Source organism: Corvus hawaiiensis, chromosome 9 (genome assembly GCF_020740725.1).
Source record: "Corvus hawaiiensis isolate bCorHaw1 chromosome 9, bCorHaw1.pri.cur, whole genome shotgun sequence".
NCBI classification, from domain to species: Eukaryota; Metazoa; Chordata; class Aves; order Passeriformes; family Corvidae; genus Corvus; species Corvus hawaiiensis.
The window spans coordinates 18,912,874-18,931,562 of NC_063221.1; positions in this window are offsets into that span (position 1 = coordinate 18,912,874).

Genomic DNA, 18,689 nt, shown 5'->3' on the forward strand with positions numbered 1-18,689 from the left:
GCTTGTGCAGTGCACTCTGTGATACTAGGCTGGGATTTTCCCACAGGTATAAATGAGTTAATTTAATTAGAAACATAAGGGTTTGTGCCTGTAGGGATAAAGGGCTGGTGAATGAAGAACTCGCAGTAGCTCACTCCTGTGCTTTAACTCTGTGCACAGTCGCACTGCTCTCAGTGGCCCCCTTTTCTGTGAGAGGAGTCCTGTGTGTGTGGGCAGTTGTGAGGTGAAGACATTTAATGGTGTGGTTTAGATGGTAAGTGTGTGCTATATGGGGAACTGTCACTGCAGCAAGAGGCTGGCTGACAAACACGCCAGCCCCTCTCAGACACAATTACCGATTTTAAAGAGGAAACATTTGTGCCCATAACCACAAATTCACAATATTGGATTATGTCCCAAATTTGACCTACGTTGTTTTGTCCTATTTTCTCCCTTTTTAATCTCTTTGCACAGTCCATGTAATTTTTTGTGTGTTCTGCTTTGTTCTTCAAAGCACAGATTAAATGACACTTCTCTCTAAACAGATAAATTGCAGCAGTACTGGGCCGTAGAGCAACCCTTCAATTTCACAGACCAGAGAGCCACAAGAAGAAATAAAGATGGTTGAGCAGAGATTTTTGTCTTGAGTTTTTGCAAGGTCAGAATACCAAAAATAACAAAAATAGTTATGCTTGTATGTATTAGTTAAAGATGTTGGAGAAAAATACTTCGTCAAAAGAATAGGAAACCCTGAGCTTATGACTGATTTTTGCAGTTAAAATGTGAGTTGGGAGTTCTAAACTTTTAATTTGTGAGTTTTCTGGACAACAGAAGCAAAGAATCTGTTTTCTGATTGACTTCTCTGACCTGGAGAGAAGCTGCCGTGTGCACTCAGCTCCTTCCCAGCATGAGGGGATCCAGGCAGGAGGGTGATCTCCTGAACCCCTTCTCTCACCTAAGCACACATTTCTGTCTCCATGGGCACCAGGAGCTTTGATGATGTACAGAAATAAAACCAAGCCCAAGGATGGAGGAACTTCTGCAGAACACAGTGTGAGCTCTGGCTGCAGATTTTCTGGTAAGTGCTCATGCCTCCTGTCCCCAGGGGTGGCTGAGATTGCACCATGGTCCTTGCTTCTGTGGAAGCAGGAGCAGACTCTCCTCTGCCCAACTGTTTATTTTCCCAAAACCTGTTGGTAAGGCAACACCTTTAGATCTTTGCCTCACAGCCAAGTTTTACTGGAAGTGACTGATGTTTTCAAAAATTTTGAGGTACTAGTCAGGCAGAAAGCAAAACACTGCCCATGCCTCATTCCATTCAGAAATCAGGATAAAAGTGTTTTGTGGATGCAATTTTATGCTTGCCTGTGCATAGGTGAGGACTTGCAGGAAGAGGATGAAGGCAATCCCCAGAGTGGCTTCCCAGCAAATCCCCAGCACCCTGATATCTCACCACTGCTGTGCCTCTACCAGGAAAATACCGGAGTCTGCCATCTTAATCCATTTTGTAGTCAGCCAAATTGTTAAAGAATTATTGAGTTGAAGTAGCTTTGACTTCTCCTCTCTGCAGGAGTATGAATATAGCTTCTCCAAGAGGTAGCAGGATGACTTGCAAGGAGCTGTGAGTCCATCTGTAAACACAGATGTGAAGGAAAATCAGGCTCCCTTGGTCACTCACCTTGTGTATGGTCTGCTTACTTTGTGATGCCTGAAGTTCAGAGGTTTTGCAAAGTGACTTGAGGATTTAGTTCTTTGTGAGTTCTGAGACCTTTTTGTCTGGTGGGAGTTGTTCAAATGAGCCAGAAATCACAGAGGGATTGACATGAGGGAACCTTGGGGGATGCAGATGGTCAGAGGAGATTCCCAGTGCAGAGGGAAACTCCTCTTATTAACTAAACCTAATGCTACTGACTCTTCATGTACCAGCTGTAGTTGTAAGCCCTTTTTGTCTGAATGGGATAGGGCCATCCTGGTGCTGTGGGTGTTCAGAGGCTCAGCTGTCATGTTCAGGGGCAGCAGGACCAGGTACTGGTGTTCAGTGCCCTGACACAAGGGTAGGAAGCTGAAAGGAATAGCAGGAGGTGACACCTCAGTATCTCAAGGGATTTAAGCCCAAATGACTCAGTAAGGGTTGCTAGACAGGAGTCTCTGGTGGATGACAATTCACTTCTCTCTCTTGGCCTTCTTGTCTTGCCCTCTGTCTCTTCTCACCCTTTGCAACAGCAGTACAAGCTTCAGAGTTGAAGTACAAAGAACTTTCAGCCAGTGAAGCCAAACGTTGATTAGAATAGGTGCCAGAGATGAGATAACACTCAGATTTGGTACGAGCAGTTCATCCTCCCCTGAGGCAGTCAGACCAAATATTTTGACTTACTACTAGTAATTTCCTGTGGGCTGATAACCACTGATTCGATACAAATGGTAGTAACAGGCTCCATCAGGAGCTGTCCTGAAGGACTGTTGATTCATTTAATCCCATAATGAAGACTGAGCGAGCTATTATTTCGAAAGGCAAGCTAGATCCAGCATGTATTTGTACCAACATGCCAGACATGACACAACCAGTAACTCGCCCCACCCAGCCAAGTGGGTTTTTGCTAATATTTTATTTGGTCTCCATGTTTGGCTGGGAGACAAGCAACGCTCTTTTGATGTGTTGTTTCTATGAACAGTACTAAAAATATTCTCTGTGAGAGGGTGGCACTGCTGTGTCCTGCTCACTTGATTTCTGTGCACCTTCCTTCTGCATAGGTTCTAGTGGGAGTTGTCACTGTGAGAATAAGGACCGAGGGCTTCCTGAGTTGCCACAGTGATTGGGACTGCCAGCCCACCAAATGCAGCTGGGAGCTCCTTACAGTTCCTGCCACATTTTGGAAGCAGCGAGGAGAGCCTGTGGGTGGTCTCACTGAAGGAGTCCTGGTGGCAGTAGCTTGTTCCCACCTGTATGTGGGCTCTTTGCAGGTTCCTCATCACTGCTGTCCTTGGGTAGCCCACAGGCACTCAGGCATCTTTCCAGGTATGGAGTTTTAATTTTTGTCGCTTTAGTTTTTAAGGAACATTTTTGACATTGTCAAAGTTGAAGCAAATGGAGCTTTCTTTGATACAGGAGTGAAGTTGACTCAGTTCTGCTTTGCTGGTTTTATTTAAAGACCATGACTACTGCTTCTGAAACATTACTCATGAATGCTGTTATTGCATTATCTGCTTTTCCATCTGTTAGGTGCCATGGCCCCAGCAGCACAAATACCATAACAGTAGCAGCTGTCAAAGGTCTATTTAGGCATCTTCAAAAAGTAGTAAAACCTGATAGCACTAAAGATAAGCCAAGTTTTGTAACAATAAAGTTTTCTTTGGGTCTGATTTTAGAAATGTTACCACTTATAGCACCTCATTTTACTTTTGATAGAAGGGAGGTTGTACTCATCTATTATTTTAAGTACAATTATTTGCTTATTCCCGGTTTAAACAATGTTGTGTTATTGTTTATAACCTACATACAAATATATAACCCTCTGTTATATCTGCCCTCAGCATTCTGTTTGGTTGCTCCCCAGCTCTGGGCGTTCACATCATAGGACAAAAAGGTACCACTTGGGCCAAACCCATGTCTCATCCTCTGGGTAACCCCCATGACTTCATGACAAATCAACAGCCTAATTATAAGCATAGCCTGTGAAGCAGGAGATGCACTGAACCAAGTCCTGTGTATCACTTAAAAGTGTAAAATTACAATTCTGTAGTGAATAGTGCATTTAAATATGAATGATAATTGGAGAAAAAATGAAATGAAACCTTGTTTATATTAATTGAGTAGATCTGAAGACTCCTTGAAGACAGGTGTCCCATTAATAAGCATTGCCTAATGGACTGCAGCTCCTTCAGAAGCCTCGCAGCCTTGACTGGGCACCAGGAAACAACCAAAGGGTTCTGCAAGGCTGTGGCTCCACGATGCTGCACACAAACAAGCTGTGTGTCTGCAGGAGGCCCAGGCACCCTGTCCCTGGTCCTGGCTGCTCTTACACCCCTGCCCCCATGGGCTCAGCACCTGCTGGTCCTTCAGCCAACCTGGAAAATTACAGGAGAGCCCATCTCTTCCAGTCACAGCCCAGCAGGTACAGGGGTGATGATGTAATGGCCACCAGCTGCTCTTGGGGTTAGGTCTGCCCCATGAGTAGTCACAGAGGTGAGTGGTGCCCTGTGTCAGCTGCACATTCCCTGAGAGCTGAAAGACAGTGGCAGCACCAGCAGCTTTCTGGCATTTCATGGGCATCTCCCTGCTCACGACTATGGATGTCTAAACAGTGCATTGGAGAAATGCATGTTTTTAGGGCTAAAACCAGGGATGGGAGGTGGTTGTGCTGGCACCCAGGCTCTTCCTGGTGATAACAACTGCAGCCTGCAATCTGTCAGGTAAGGTGTACTTTTGGTGTGTCTGGTTTTTTCCCTGACAGTGCAGCCTTGGTGCTGCCATGGGGCAGCTGGCAGGAGCCACTCTGAGAGGTGGCACAGCACGTTCCCTGCAAGGTACATGGCACTCCTGGTCCCCTCCTCCCTGTCGCCTAGAGCCTGCCAGGACAGCTCAGCACCTCAGTGGCATCATTGTGTAGTGCCTGCTGGCCATGTGCCACCCCACGGGCTCCCTCATCACCCTGGGGACCTTGCATGCAGAACTGATCCTGCCCAGCCCTTGGAAGCCCCTCACCAGGGACTGGGCAGGGGTGTCACAGGGTGGTTTAGGGAGAGGGCAGGCAGAGGAGTGTAAAGATGGGGTTGTTGATAAGGCTCCAACCACCAAACCGGTCTGGAACTGTGTGATTTGGCACAGTGCAGGGAGCTGTAGCTAACAACACAAAAGATGAATAATTGCAGGTCATGGCATTCATTCTCTGAACTTAAAAAGGATTAAGCTCTTGGTGAGGGCAGGCAGCTGCAGGTTCGGACTGCCTTTGTCCCCCCAGCCATGGTTAACATGGCACTGACGTCTGGCTGGCGAGCAGCACCTCTCCTCCTCCAGATGTGCCCTTCACCTGGAGCAGGGCTGCTGCAGGGCCTGGCTGTGCCCCTCCTGCCCTGGGTGTTGGAGGGGATTGTGCACGGTATGAATGCCAGGGGTTCTTCTCCTGCTCCTCAGTTCTCCACCCGAATCAGTGGAGGCGATGTAAGCCGTGACAGGGGTAAGTCACAGCCACTGCATGTGCCTGTCTCAAAGAGGTGGAAATGAAAGGGGCAGGAAGGACAAACATCTGCTCCAAACAGGCACATCCAGCCCGGTGCTCTGCTCTGCTGCTGCCTTGAGTCATATCCTAGGCTACAGAGACAGAGCTTTAGAGGGGTTCATGGGCTAATGGACCTGCCTAAATTGAGTTTAGTTCTGTATTTAAAAATAATGGATATGTTTAATTAAAGTGAAATAGCTAATGACTGGGAGCAGGGAGGTTTTTATAATGTTGGAGGGAAAGTAAAAATAAAAGGGCTGGTTTCCAGTTAGAAAACTGTAACCTATATAAAACTATATCTTATCAGGTTTGTCTTATCTAATTTTACATTGTCTCTCAGTGCTTGAGAAGTACCACATGTACCTTCAAGTGAATGTGTCCTTGGAAAAGGAACAGTAGCTACTGTAAGTCCCTGCAGAGGGCTTGGAGTGAAGTCCCGAGGATACTGGTAGTTAGTGTAAAAATGTTGACTTTGGACTGCTGCTGTCTGTTTTGAGCTAAGAGTCTCTGTGAGTTTTGCCATCAATCTGCAGATACGATGCTTTGGTACAGTTAATGTGGCACTTCAAAGCCTGAATCCTGTGAGCAGGAGGCTGAAGCTAAAGCAGGACAAAATGAATCCACCAGTGTTTGCTAAATGGTCCTTTCCTCTGATTGCTGATGGTCATTTAGTCCCTTCCTTGTTGGAGTCTAAATGTCTACCAGCATTGCTGACCCAGGAAAATTAATTATTTTCTTTTGTCTTCCATTTTTTTTCCCATTTCACTGAGCAACCCTTTGAGAACCCCCTTACTGTCTTTGTGTCTGCTTTTAATGTGTCTTTTCTGCAAAGCCTGCAGAGGTGCACCCCCCCCCCCCAGCTAATTCTCTACGGCAACAAGGGATGGTGTACAGACCTTCAGCACTGTCAGTCATGGGGAAGAGGTGAAGTCTGGGATGGTGAGCAAGGCTTAAATTGCTAGGCCTGGGGGAGAAAATGATGCCTAGTGGAGCAGCAGTTTCAAGTCAAGGGTGAAAGGAATGCATGACAGCAGACTTGGAGGAGGCTGGTGCTTATCTGCCACTTGTTTTTTCTACACATGAGAGAAGTGGGGGATGCATCAAGCAACAGCATCTGTACACAGGCTATCAAAGTGCATTTGACACTGCACAAAACTCATAAGAAAGCTTATTTAAGATGCTCTGTGATGCACGCAAGCCTTGAACTAGCTATGAGTTTCGTCTTGAGTGTTCCTCAAGAGAGGAACCTTCTGTATGAGATTATGGCCACAGCTTCCAAGCACTGCTGCTGTTGCAGACTTTTTTGGCTTCCCATGGGGAAAGTTGACTGCAGCTGCATTTCAGTTTACAAAGAAAATAAAGCAAAAGGGAAAGAAAACACCCAAACAAACAAACAAACAAAAAACCCAGAGAAAGAAGCAGGTGCAAAAAACAAAGGGCTATCACAAAAATAAATCATTGAAACATACTGGGTCACAAACTGGATATAAACCATTGGTGTTGGGGTGTTGCAAGTAGAGAAAAAAATACAAGTTTTGTTCTGACATCTGTTAATAGGATGATTGCACCAGCAGCATGGGAGCCTGACAGTGGCAGGTCACATCCAGGACACAGGGCTGACTGCTCTGGACACACTGGGGGCCGTCCAGCAGACAGCAACAAACCTGGCAGCTGTAGAAAGTATGACCACTGAGGAAAGTGTGAAATAATCGAGCTGGGCACTAGACCTTTCTCATTAGAGAGGATAAGCACCATTACTGAGTGTTTCAAAAAGAGATGAGTGTGCCTGTTGGAGCCTCAGGAGTGGTTAGGTGCATCTTAAACAGAACAATCTTAGGTTTCATCCAGTACTGTGTTCTGGGGTCTTCCTGTGCTATTGCAGATGCTGAATTTGGGCTACAAAATTTTCACCCTTCTTGTTTTGCAGGATGAAGGGGGAGGAGGGCAGGCTGGCAGCCACAGCACAAGACCTCACAACCTCTGCTCTCAGACCCTACTTCTGGTTCCACCACTGCTCCTGAGCAATGTTATCTGCAGGTAATATTCTTACAACCCCTGGACTTCTTGAAAGGGTTAACAGATAAACTCTTCCCTGAAATGGGCTGAGGTCTCTGTGTGAGCAGAACTAAAGATCTGCAAAGTAATATTGTGTTGCTGTTGAGGCGGCAGGAGGGATAAACTATCCTGGCTCATATATAAATATTTGTACTTGTAAACAGGGGCAAGGGTAACTGAAGAAAAATGTGGAAGACTCATGTTGTTACTGTTGTTTTTTGAAGTTTGCTGTTCTGCAATGAAATACCTTTTAAATAATTCTATGGCAACCACAGCATAACAAACCCCACATCGCCTTCTACTCAGTTACTTTGACCAGCACCAAAATGCAGGTTGGTCACGGAATCTTGATGGCTGCTGGTGTTTTAGCCAAAGCACAAGTCTGCAGGAGCTGAGTCCTGCTTCTTTCTTTGCCCAGTTTAAGAAAATAAAAATAAAATAAAATAAAATAAGTTATATACCAGGGAGTTACAGCAGGGGAGATACAGAAATAACCTGTTCTATTACTAAAAGATAGCTCTGAGCATCCGAGTACTAGGCCACTCAGTAATTAAAAATCATCTTAGAACCACAACTGTGGGCAAGCTGTGCCCTACACACTCCCATTTCAGATAAAACAGTTAGAGAAAACAGCTTAAAACTGATACTGAAACCAGCACACATACAGTCAATAACCATAGGGTATATCAGGCACATTAGGGTACATTAGGAAATAAGAGGTTTGCCTGTGTTTATTTGCATTTTTTTTTGGCATAAAGAAATAACATAGTTCACGAGCCTCTCCTCTTTAGGGCTGAGCATGCTGCTGGTGCAAGGCTGAGATGGGAGATCAGCAGAGGTTCATGACTGCCAGTAGAAAATTTTGTGGAAAAAGCAAAGGCAGAGTTGTTAAGAGTCATCTTCTCAGAACCAGGACTGGGAATGGTGAACCCTGCTCTTTTACCAGCTCCTTGTCGGTGGGGGAGATGGAGTGCAATTCAATGAATCTACACAGAACATCCTGGAAGGAGAGGGTACTAGGGCAAGAAACCCCTCCTGCACATCAGGAGAATGTGGCTGCTGGGTAGTGTCTTGGCAGTGCAGAGCTGTCTTCTTGCTGCTCTCCTGGCTCATGGGTGAGGTGGGTCTGGTTTTGCCAGCCAAGGGGAATGCAGCTGCTCTTGGAGATTAAAACAGGCAGAAGATGACTAGGACCTATGGACCACCACCACCTCTGAGGCAGAACTGTTCCTGGCAGTATATTCCCAAGCATTACTAGATTTAATTATAAATGTCCCTCTCACTGTGATGTTCTCTGCTTCCTCCAGGAGGTTTGGTTCATTAGGTCCATTAATGCAATTAAGGATTCAACACAGCAGGCCACTTGAAAAACAGCAGTCCAAAGGGCACCTCACTGTCAGCTGATGTGGCTTCTTTCTTACTCCACCAGAAAAGCTGCAGGGAAAAAAAAAAAAAAGAATGTCTGAGTGTGTGCTTTCCCGGAGAAACTTCCATTTGCCATGAAAAAGCAAGGGTGTTCATGTGGTGCTGCAGTCTGATGGCAAAGCAGAGCTTACAAGGCTCTGTGCTGCAGCTGGGCTGGGTGGCAGAGCATCCTAGGGTGCAACCACTGTTGTGTCTCCCAGCCCTTGCATCCTGGGAAGACCATCCATGCAGGACGAGCTAGGAAGGTCTCTTATCTGGAAGCAGAACATGAATAGTTGGAGGAATTGCTGATCACATAAAGGGGGTTAGCATGGCCTTGTGTTCCCTAAAACGTGCAACACACACAGCTGTCTGCTGGAGATGGTGGATGATATCTATCATGAGCCACATCCTACCATGGCTGCTCTTGGAGAGCAGAGGGCCTGGCAGTGAATCAGCAGTCAAGTTTCAGTCCCCCTTATGCATCACTTTTCTTTTTTCGCACCTGGAATGGAGCTGGTCAGGGTGTGGGGCAGTTCTGGCACCACTTCAACCAAGCCAGAATGGAGTTATTTTTTGCGGTGTGCATTTGGAAGAGGCCCATTCTCCACGTTGTCCTGCTAGTAATCTGCTGAATCAGAGGACAGTCAGTGCAATGAGAGGCAAATCACTTGCCAGGGAAAGAGTGATGGCATATGCTAAAGCTGTTATGAGAATCTCGCCTGGCTTTGGACAACTAGTTTTTGTTTGATAATGTGGGAGATGATCAAGATCCACTTTTGGATTTCAGTACGGAATAATCTAAGACAGCAACTCTTGATGTCAGTGGGAAATGAGCCTATTTATGCTAGACAGAATTTGGGCATGGCAGACCAGAACAGCCATATGTTGCACGGTATTATGCCACCCTCCCATGTACATTTCTAGTTAGTTCCTTACAATTCAATATGCTCAAAGTAGAAGCAGGCTGGGCTGTGTTTTGGGAACTTGTGCAAGCAGAAAATCCTGTTAGGAGAATAAAGCTGCCTAACCCATGGACTGCTTGTTGCATGCTCAGCACCATCAATCACTGCTGTACCACGGCAGCTGGGGAAGGTGTGAGGGTGCCAGATGCGTTTTGGCAAAGAGCGATGCCGTCAGGGCTCATGGCCACAGCTCAGCGTGCTGCAGCCACAGCCCCTGGGTGAGCACCTTGCCCCGCCATGGATGAATGTTTTTGTGGGAGATGTGGCTGAAGTGAATGTAAAGCTCTGCCAAGCCACCGCATTTTACAGCTTGGTGTGTTAAGCTAGAGCTTGGCAGGTTTCCTCTTGTGTTGATATGCAGGGCACTCAGCTAGGGCAGCTTTTTGGCTTCCAGGATATTCCCCAGTGTCTGGAATGGCTCCAAGGGCCACAGCTACATCCAGCTGCTGTTCAGCCCACAAACAGTGTGTGCAGGGAATGCACTTTTCAGAAGGCTGTACTTACTCTTCCATTAGTTGAATACTTAGGAATCTTCCAGTGGTTCGAGTATTTTTCTCATCCAAACTTTATTAAATTGCACAAATTCTTCCTGAGATTGTTTGTCCCATCACATTTGCAGTCTATTGAGACTACTGTCAGTCACCACATTCCAGCTTATAAACCTGGCCAAACAACTACTCCTTGCACTCTATATGCACAGTATTACATGGGTTGTCATCCCCTGCCAAAGGCTGTGAACAAGTCAGAGCTGAGGAGAAACAGAAAAAGCCCTTAATTTAGCCAAAAAACAAACAAACCAAAGAAAGAAAGAAGAATCAGATCAAGTTTCTACTGCAAAGGCTTGGGCTATAACTAAAATGCAGGTATTGGAACTTTCTAGACAATAAAGACGCCTACAAAGACTTCTTTTATTAAATCTTTAAAAAGCTAAATTGTACAATAACACACACCCCCAGTCAATTAAGAGGATGTTTATTTTTCTATTTCATTTAGTTAAAAGCCTGCAGTGGAGACTAATTCCTACAGCTGTGTGCATTGTCATCAGCCATGCTCCGCACAGGAGCCAAACATTACAGCCTTCTGACAACTTTTCGGACGGCTGCATCTTGTGTTGCCATGGAAATGGACCTGAGCTCACTGAAAGCTGGCTAATGGGATCTAAAATCATCACTCCTTATATTGAAAAATTGCTGCAGTGACCTTAGGTGGTAGTAGTAGTAATACTAATAATGTCTAAGTTTGTGGAACATTGGCCTTTGTTGGTTTTATTCTGTAGAAGTGTTATGTTCATGATTGTATTTAAATTACCTGGTCAAATACAACCCTTCTGTTTGCATTGCACTGACTGACCACAGTGCTGCAGCAGTCAGATGCTGTTCAGACCCAGCAACAGGGAGAGCATCACTAAGAGAAAGGAATTGAGGAGGAGGATTGTTTGTTTTAACTAACCAGGCATATGGACACAACTGACCTCTTCTTTTATCATGTCTGCCCTGTTGCACAACCATTTTCCATTAGTCCAGAAGTGTTTGCTTGATCCACTGCCATTACAATATATGATAAAGTTCAAAATTACTATGTCCCACATTAACGTCCTTCCACTTTGCTGGGTTCAGCAATCTTCAGCTTTGCCCTAGTTTCACGGTGTTCTTAATTGTACTGAAAATGTTTGCCTCTAGCATCATAGCAACATCTTGCTAATCAAACAATACCAGCAAGGAAAATTTTGCAAAGCAGATAAATTTGACCATGAGAATTTATACTGTAAAAAAAAATTAAAGCTTTTAGAGACAAAATGTGCCTGTAGTCACAGGATGAAATGCAGGGCTACAGATAAAGAAAGTAAGAGTTGGAAGGTATCTTCTCAGCCTATGGTTTTGTGGAAAAACCTTCTACACTTACCAAGAGTCCTGCAAAAACAAAGTGCTTATATGCCAGTCTTAATCTTGAGATATTTTAATAGGTTACTTTCCAGTTATTTACCTTTATTGAATTAGCAGAAGAGTAATTTTTTACTTTCACATTAGCTCTAGAAAAACAGCATTGTCCACCAGCAACTAGCATAGTTTTTTTATTACTGTAGCATATCAAGATATGATGTTGAAATGCTTTTAGATCTGAGTCATATCAATATATTACAGCAAGTTGAGGTATGCACTTTTAATTCCTGGAAAAATCTGTCTCCCTTAGATCTGCAAACATCACACATTGAAATACTGCTGAAATTAACAGGGTGTATGTACTCTCCACCTTAATTTGTAATCTCATGGCATGCTTATTTTTATTTACTGATCAGCCGATTTGTGGGTAGATTCATGGCATTTCAGGCTATTTGCTTTCACCATGTGTTGAGCTTGGATGGAGCTTTCACTCCAACAATCATGTCCTTCGCCAATCCTCCGTCAAATTAAAGAGAAAATTCTGAATGTATTTCAATCCATCTCCCAAACCTGACTTGCCTCCTTATGGTGCCTAACAGCACTACCCAGTAGTATTTCCAAGCCTATGCAGAGCTTTCCTGCTGTATCTGTTTAAAAAGATGCCTGAACTCAGTCCATTACAGTCAGAAGAGCTCTGTGGCAGACATGGGGTTTGCACATTCAGAGGGAAGGCTGGTAATGAAGGAAGTTAACACTTCTGCAGTAAAAGTCATTAGGCATGCAGCCAAATTCAGATTTTATAATCTTCCTCGAGGCCATGCTTGTGAGACTCAGGGTTGTTTTAATTATATTGTTTCTTTCAAGTGGATTTTATAGGAAGAGGATTGCACTGTTTTCCTTCAGTGACTACTTTTTTTCAGAGGCTCAGAGGCTAAGTAAAAGATCTCTGGTGGTTAATTAATTTCTGCAGAACCTTCTCACACCCATTATTGTATGGGGTTCATATTTTAGAGTCAGGATTGTGACAGGGAGAGCTGAACTGGCGCAGGCTGCCACTTGCAGAAGAGGAAGTTCTCTGAGCCACTCTCCAATCAGCACAGTCACTTCAACTACTGTTTACAGCCACTGCCAAACTAGCACATGGCCTCTTGATGCTCAGGAGACACCGAGTGCCTATCCACTGAGGAATGCATAGGGCAAGGGTGATCTCCAGAAGAGACAATCAGTACAGACTTCTAGGAAGGGTATTTCACAAAATTTGTCTTTCTTTCAGCATGATCTGAAAACTGCATCCCCTTTTCACCACATTAGCTCCCAGTTTCAATTTGGATGAAGTCAGGGGCAGATCCCCCACTGACTTCAATGCAGCAAAGTCTTGGCATTTAGAGGAAAATCAATATGAAGAATAATGATGCAATATAAGCACTTCTGTTATAAATGCATAATGTAAATAACAGTCTTTTATAGCATTTATTTAAATCCCCAGGCACTGGTGGAAAATAGGTCTCCAAATAACCTAAACAGTTTGGCACATTACACTCTCAGCCTTTACAAATATTGGTAGTGTTTCAAAGAATGCATTTTTAAGTGAGCAATAAAAAGCAATTAGGCATGTAATTGTTGTTTTAGAGATTTAATCCAATTCCCACTGCAGTCAGTGGGAGTCTATAATCACTTCAATGGGGACTGAGTTTGAGACCTTACACATTTGAAGGCAGGGAGGGAAAAAGAAGGAAATAGGCAAACCTGAACAAAACAAGAATTGGGAATTTCATAAGCCTACATAAAATGCACAAAACATTTAAGATAGAAGACATCTTTCTGCTGGGCAGAAAGCACCTACTAACCACAACTGAACAAGATTCCCCCCCTCCCCTCCATACAGTGCCCATCCTATCTCTTGACAACCATATAATTAAATTATAGGATAGTAAACTTTTCTAAACATTTCAAAGAAGGTAACTCAGTTTCTCTCTGTCAGATGTCACACCATCTAATTATAATTAATTGCATTTCTGTATTTGTCAACTAGCACAAATGTTGTTAAGACAATATATAAACCCGAAATGGGCTAAGCACTACAGAACTTAAGTTTGACGTATATTTAGGATAGACATGAATGCTCAACACAGGCAGATGGAAAGCTTCAACATATTCTATATTATTACTTCCATTGAAATGAAAACTCTATTTAGTTTTTAAGATGGAAATTGAGAAGATAGATTATTCAGAACATTTACAATTACTTGCGAGAATCATGGATATCATCAATATCTACTCTGCAGAGATCTGAATTCAGGTTTATAAGTATTTTGTCTTCCCCTTGGCTGATGTACAAATCTATTATAACTATGAAGTTACACAACTCAAAACCAAGTTTTCTGTATGAATCTTTAAACTTTTGTCAGTATTATATCTGATGGGAGAAAATACTATGCTTGTTACAAGATGTTAGCTCAATTTTATTGCATTTTTCCCTAGGTATCACAGGATCTCATTTACAGCTTTTTGTTTCCTGCAGTACTGAGACTGTAGCCAAATATTTTGCCATTATTGAGTCAGGATTAGATTCATTGGCTTGGCTGAAATCTAAATGGAGTAAACAGAAGATGGATGTAAATGGGCTAGTCAGAGTTCTGGTGGAGTGAACACCCCCTTGCTTTTGGTGCAGGAACAGAGGCAATGGCCATTAACATGACCAGCCTGGTGTGAATGGAAGCTCTACCTCCACAACTTAAAGGTGAGACTCTAGAACCAAATATGGCAAATCACATTATCTTAAAACTTGCTCTTAATCTAGGAAGAAATGGTATGAAGTTACACAATACATTTTCCTAATATGAACGACGGCTAGTAAGAAGACATGATGCAACTGACTTCAGTGACATGGCAAAATAAGTTTCCAAGGATTTATAGCAACCTAAGTATTACTTCTGGTGATTTATAAAGCTGCACATAGATCTTCCTCTAGACAGCCAGAGGAACCAAACACAGAAGATAGCTGCAATGAAGTATTACTGTTTGTTTTACCTCGTTCATCACAAGAACAGGCCCTTTAGGTCAAATGTGTTCGCACCAAGGCCAGCTCTGCCCTCCCTACAGTTACTTGCCAACTGCAATAGGGCCTTGGAGAATTAACATTTTAACTATTGGACTTTAAAAAAATCTATTCTAGTCTTTCTACAACAATGCAAATACCCTCCATTTTCAAGGAAAAGTACTATCTACCACCATTTAAAAAAAAAAAAAAAAAAGCAATATCAAGGACAGACTACGAAGGATATGAGCAGATCGCAGTATCCCAGAAAAACCCCAGAGAAGCTGTGCTTTGAATTTGCTGACTGACCACTGGATGCCACTATTATTCCACTGAAATAAAGTGTAGTGTTGTCTTCTTCTGACTGGCTTACTATCCTGAAGAGGGGAGTTCAAATAGCGGTGGTATGTGCAATTTTTTGTAGAAAATTAGCAATTAGATTTGAAATTATTAATGCCCTTTAATGTGTTTAGAAATTTCATTTGTTCCCCTGCTCAGAACCACTTCCCTGCAGGAATCACAGCACCAGTCTCTCCCTTTGAAGGGCCTGGCAGGCTACCTCCATGTTTTGACTAAAGAGAAGCAATTCCAAATCCACACTCTCATCATGCAGGATATTTAGGCATTATTCAGGAAAAGAGGAAGACATGAATCACCTAACATTAGCCTCCAAAAATTCAGAGAACTGAACTGGGGAGATGGTCATCGTACCATGGTCCCCAGCTGGCAGAGGCTACAGGGATGCTCAGAGCCTCTGACAGTAATAAGCTCAGTTTTGGATGTCAGAGAGACATTAAGATCAGAAGACAACAATGTTAAAAAATTGTGAAATTTTCTCTACATGAGTGGGTCTGGGTTATCTTGCTTTTAAAATCTTTTTACTGTTTTTAACATTATAAACTGTATATATGTATATATGAAGTCAGACCAGTTCTGCCTCTGTCTGCAGAATCACAGGACATGGATTACTGTATTTCTCACCATCCTCAGGTTTGTGTGTGCAGCTCTTTAAGATCTGTGATCTCTGGAAGCCCACAGGGAAACCCTGCGGCTCTCAGGACATGCAGCAGTGCTGAGGCATTCCCATGAATGCTCTGCAGCCTTCCCTCCTGGAAGGGCTTTTCTTTTACCCGAGAGAAACACAGGGTGTAGCACTGCCCCAAAGCCTCCATACACTTGCATCCCATGACACGGGATCCGTGTACTATCTCATGCTGATGTTTTCCATTATTAAATTCCCACTTGGAGCTGGCACTGAGCCCTGCTCTATTAATAAAAAGTGTGAGCAACGATGCCACTTGTGAGCCCCTCTGCTCCCAGCATTTCCTCAGCTGTTTTCCCATGCAAGTTCTCCACACATCAACACCATTCATCCCTCACTGTCTGTGCCATGTAGCCATATTGTGAATTTTTCTCATTTCCAGGAGACAACTCTGTCAGGAAGGAATAGACATTCTCCTCTTAACTGCTCTACTTGATATTCCAGAGGCAGTCACCTCCAGCAAGAGGTGAAGACAACAACCGCAGGTAGTAATGTCTTAAATCCTCTGCTCTAAAACTTAGCACTAAATCAGGGAATTATGTTACATGTTGGCACCTCACTGTACCACTTAAAAGAAGTTTTTCCCTTTCCTACAGATAGTGTAAGAGGGAAATATAGTTGGTTTTTTTCCTTATGAAACACATTCCTTCTATTGGCAATTTCACACACACACACAAAAAATACTGGACGTTTGAAATTAAAATCAAGATTGCTTTATTCTAGCTGAGGAATCCCTAACCTCGTTTTTCAACTGCCTTTCAAAATCCAGCAAGTATACTTTAGTCACCAGGGAAAGGTAACTGTCAGCTATGTGGGTATGGAGCCAGAAATAACAAGCTAATTTATGACTGAACCTAAAACAAATCACCATGATTTTTTCTTTTGCAGTTTTCAGCAGTTCAAATGATTTTAATATGACAACAAACATTTCCCACCATGCTTTGTGATAATTTTTATTTGAAAAAATGCCCCTTTTATTTGTTGTGATTTCCTTTTATGCTCCAATGTAGATGTTTAAAAAGATTTCTTTGGCTTCATTTCAAAAGGACACTATTTAACTTTTTGTAAATCCAACTGAACGATGCAGAATACCAGTTTTCATTCAAAAGGAATCTGATATAATAATAATAATAATAATCTAAGTGTTCCAGAGCACATCACAGCCTGGACAATGACTGCAGAGGTGCATAAGAGAGTTGTTACCATGCCCACAGCATACAAGATTTGATATTGTTTCTGCAGAAATAACCTAAGCTTATGGAGTGGATTGTTCAGGTATCTTCTGGAATGTAATTTCTGATAACAATTTTACAAAAAAATACTTCATTTAAGGACATTTTTAAACATCCATTTGTTGGCCTCAATCTGGTTTTTTAAGCAGTTCACTTTATTTCTTCAAATAACAGAAAACCTTTCTTAAAATATTACCCTAGAGACCAGTAAGAACAAGTTACTCACCGTTGTCTTTCCAGTTCTGGACAGAGAGTTATTGTACCAGTGTATTTGTTGTGTTTAAACTGTGTGTGCTGGTGAATGAGAATTTTCTTTGTGCAGGCTTCAGATTAAGAACTAAGGAGAAAACAACTCATATTACCAAGACTTCCTTATTATTTTTAAACATTGAGATTTAAAAATATTTTCTTTGGTTTTGGTTTGGCCTTTGCATTTCTGTTGCAGGCACAGTGTGCAAGAGGCAGGGCACCTGTCTGCAGAGACAGCATGTCTGGGTAGAGGCATCTGAGAGATACTGCTCCCTTCCATACCATCGTTCTTCAAATTTATTTTAAACCATAAGTATTTGATTATATTTTTAAGATATTAACTTGAACATTGCATTTTTGCTAAATAGTTAAAGAGTTTCCTTTAAGATGGTAATCTGTCTTGAAATTTCCTTTTTTTTTTCCAAGTGCAGGTGATGGCACTTGTGCACGTGAAGTTGTACATAGGTACTTGAGCATCAGCACTCGCCAGACTGAAGAGTGATAGGGAATCACACGCATAATTTTTTCCTAATTCTTTTGCTGAGCTCATCCTAAAGGAAAAAAGAAAGGATTTTGATTTAAGTATCTTTAACTCATCCTAGCTCAGACTATACTCCAGAGGAGTGACATGAAGCACCTCTCTTGGGAGAGGCATTGTTCAAAACTAGCTGCAGCTGAGAATGCTTAAAAACTGGAGTATCAGCTGTGTTCTGTGTGGACAACTGCAGTTTAATGGTTCTGCAAGCTAATCAGAGATCAGCTTAAGAGAGACAGGATTGAAATGATTACGTTGTGTTGCTTTTCTAACAGTATTGCTTTGTGGGCATCAGAATGAAAGGACTGTGCTGTGGTCAAATACGATTTTAGAAATTTTATTTTCCTAAATATTGCACTGTATGGTTGATAGTAGGACTGGGTGAAAGCTTTTAATTCGTCTTCTTTTTACAGTCAGTAAATTATGCTACAGTAAATTTTCTCATGGAAGGAGAAGATTTGTATTTGCATGCAGTGTCTTGGTAGCTCTAAGGCCTGTGCTGCTTCATAGGACTGAAGAATGAATGGTAAACTCAGCTGAGAGTGGGGGCATATTTCTATTGAAATGTAATGTTCTAATAATCTGAAATTTGAGCTAAGCAAATAAATTACAGCCCTTGGTTATGGAATGGATTTCCCTAAAGATACACTTAATACTTTGGTGCCTCAGTTGCCACATGTTTAAAATTAACACCACTCCTGCTCCCTTTTCTCTGATAACCCTTCAGAGTTTGGAGTTCAGTGTTTATTTTGGGGTGCTGAACAACAACACAACTTTGTTTATTTGCTGACAGTAAAAAGTCTTGTATTCATGACTGGTGAGAGATCAGATAAACCACACACTGTTTCTGCAGACACCAAACTAACATATTCATTACTTTCCCCTGAAATGCTATTTTGCTGCTTTTCACAAGCTGTGGGAGCTTCTCTTCATTTCCCTGGTGCTACCTTTGGCTCTTCCTTGTTTACAAACACACTACAACAATTTCAAACACTTTTGAATACCTCAGTGTTTGGTAATGGCATTTGTACAACTATTTCAGCAGCTGCTCTAATGAAGGAGAGCAGTTAGATGCACAAGATTCAGTGACATTTA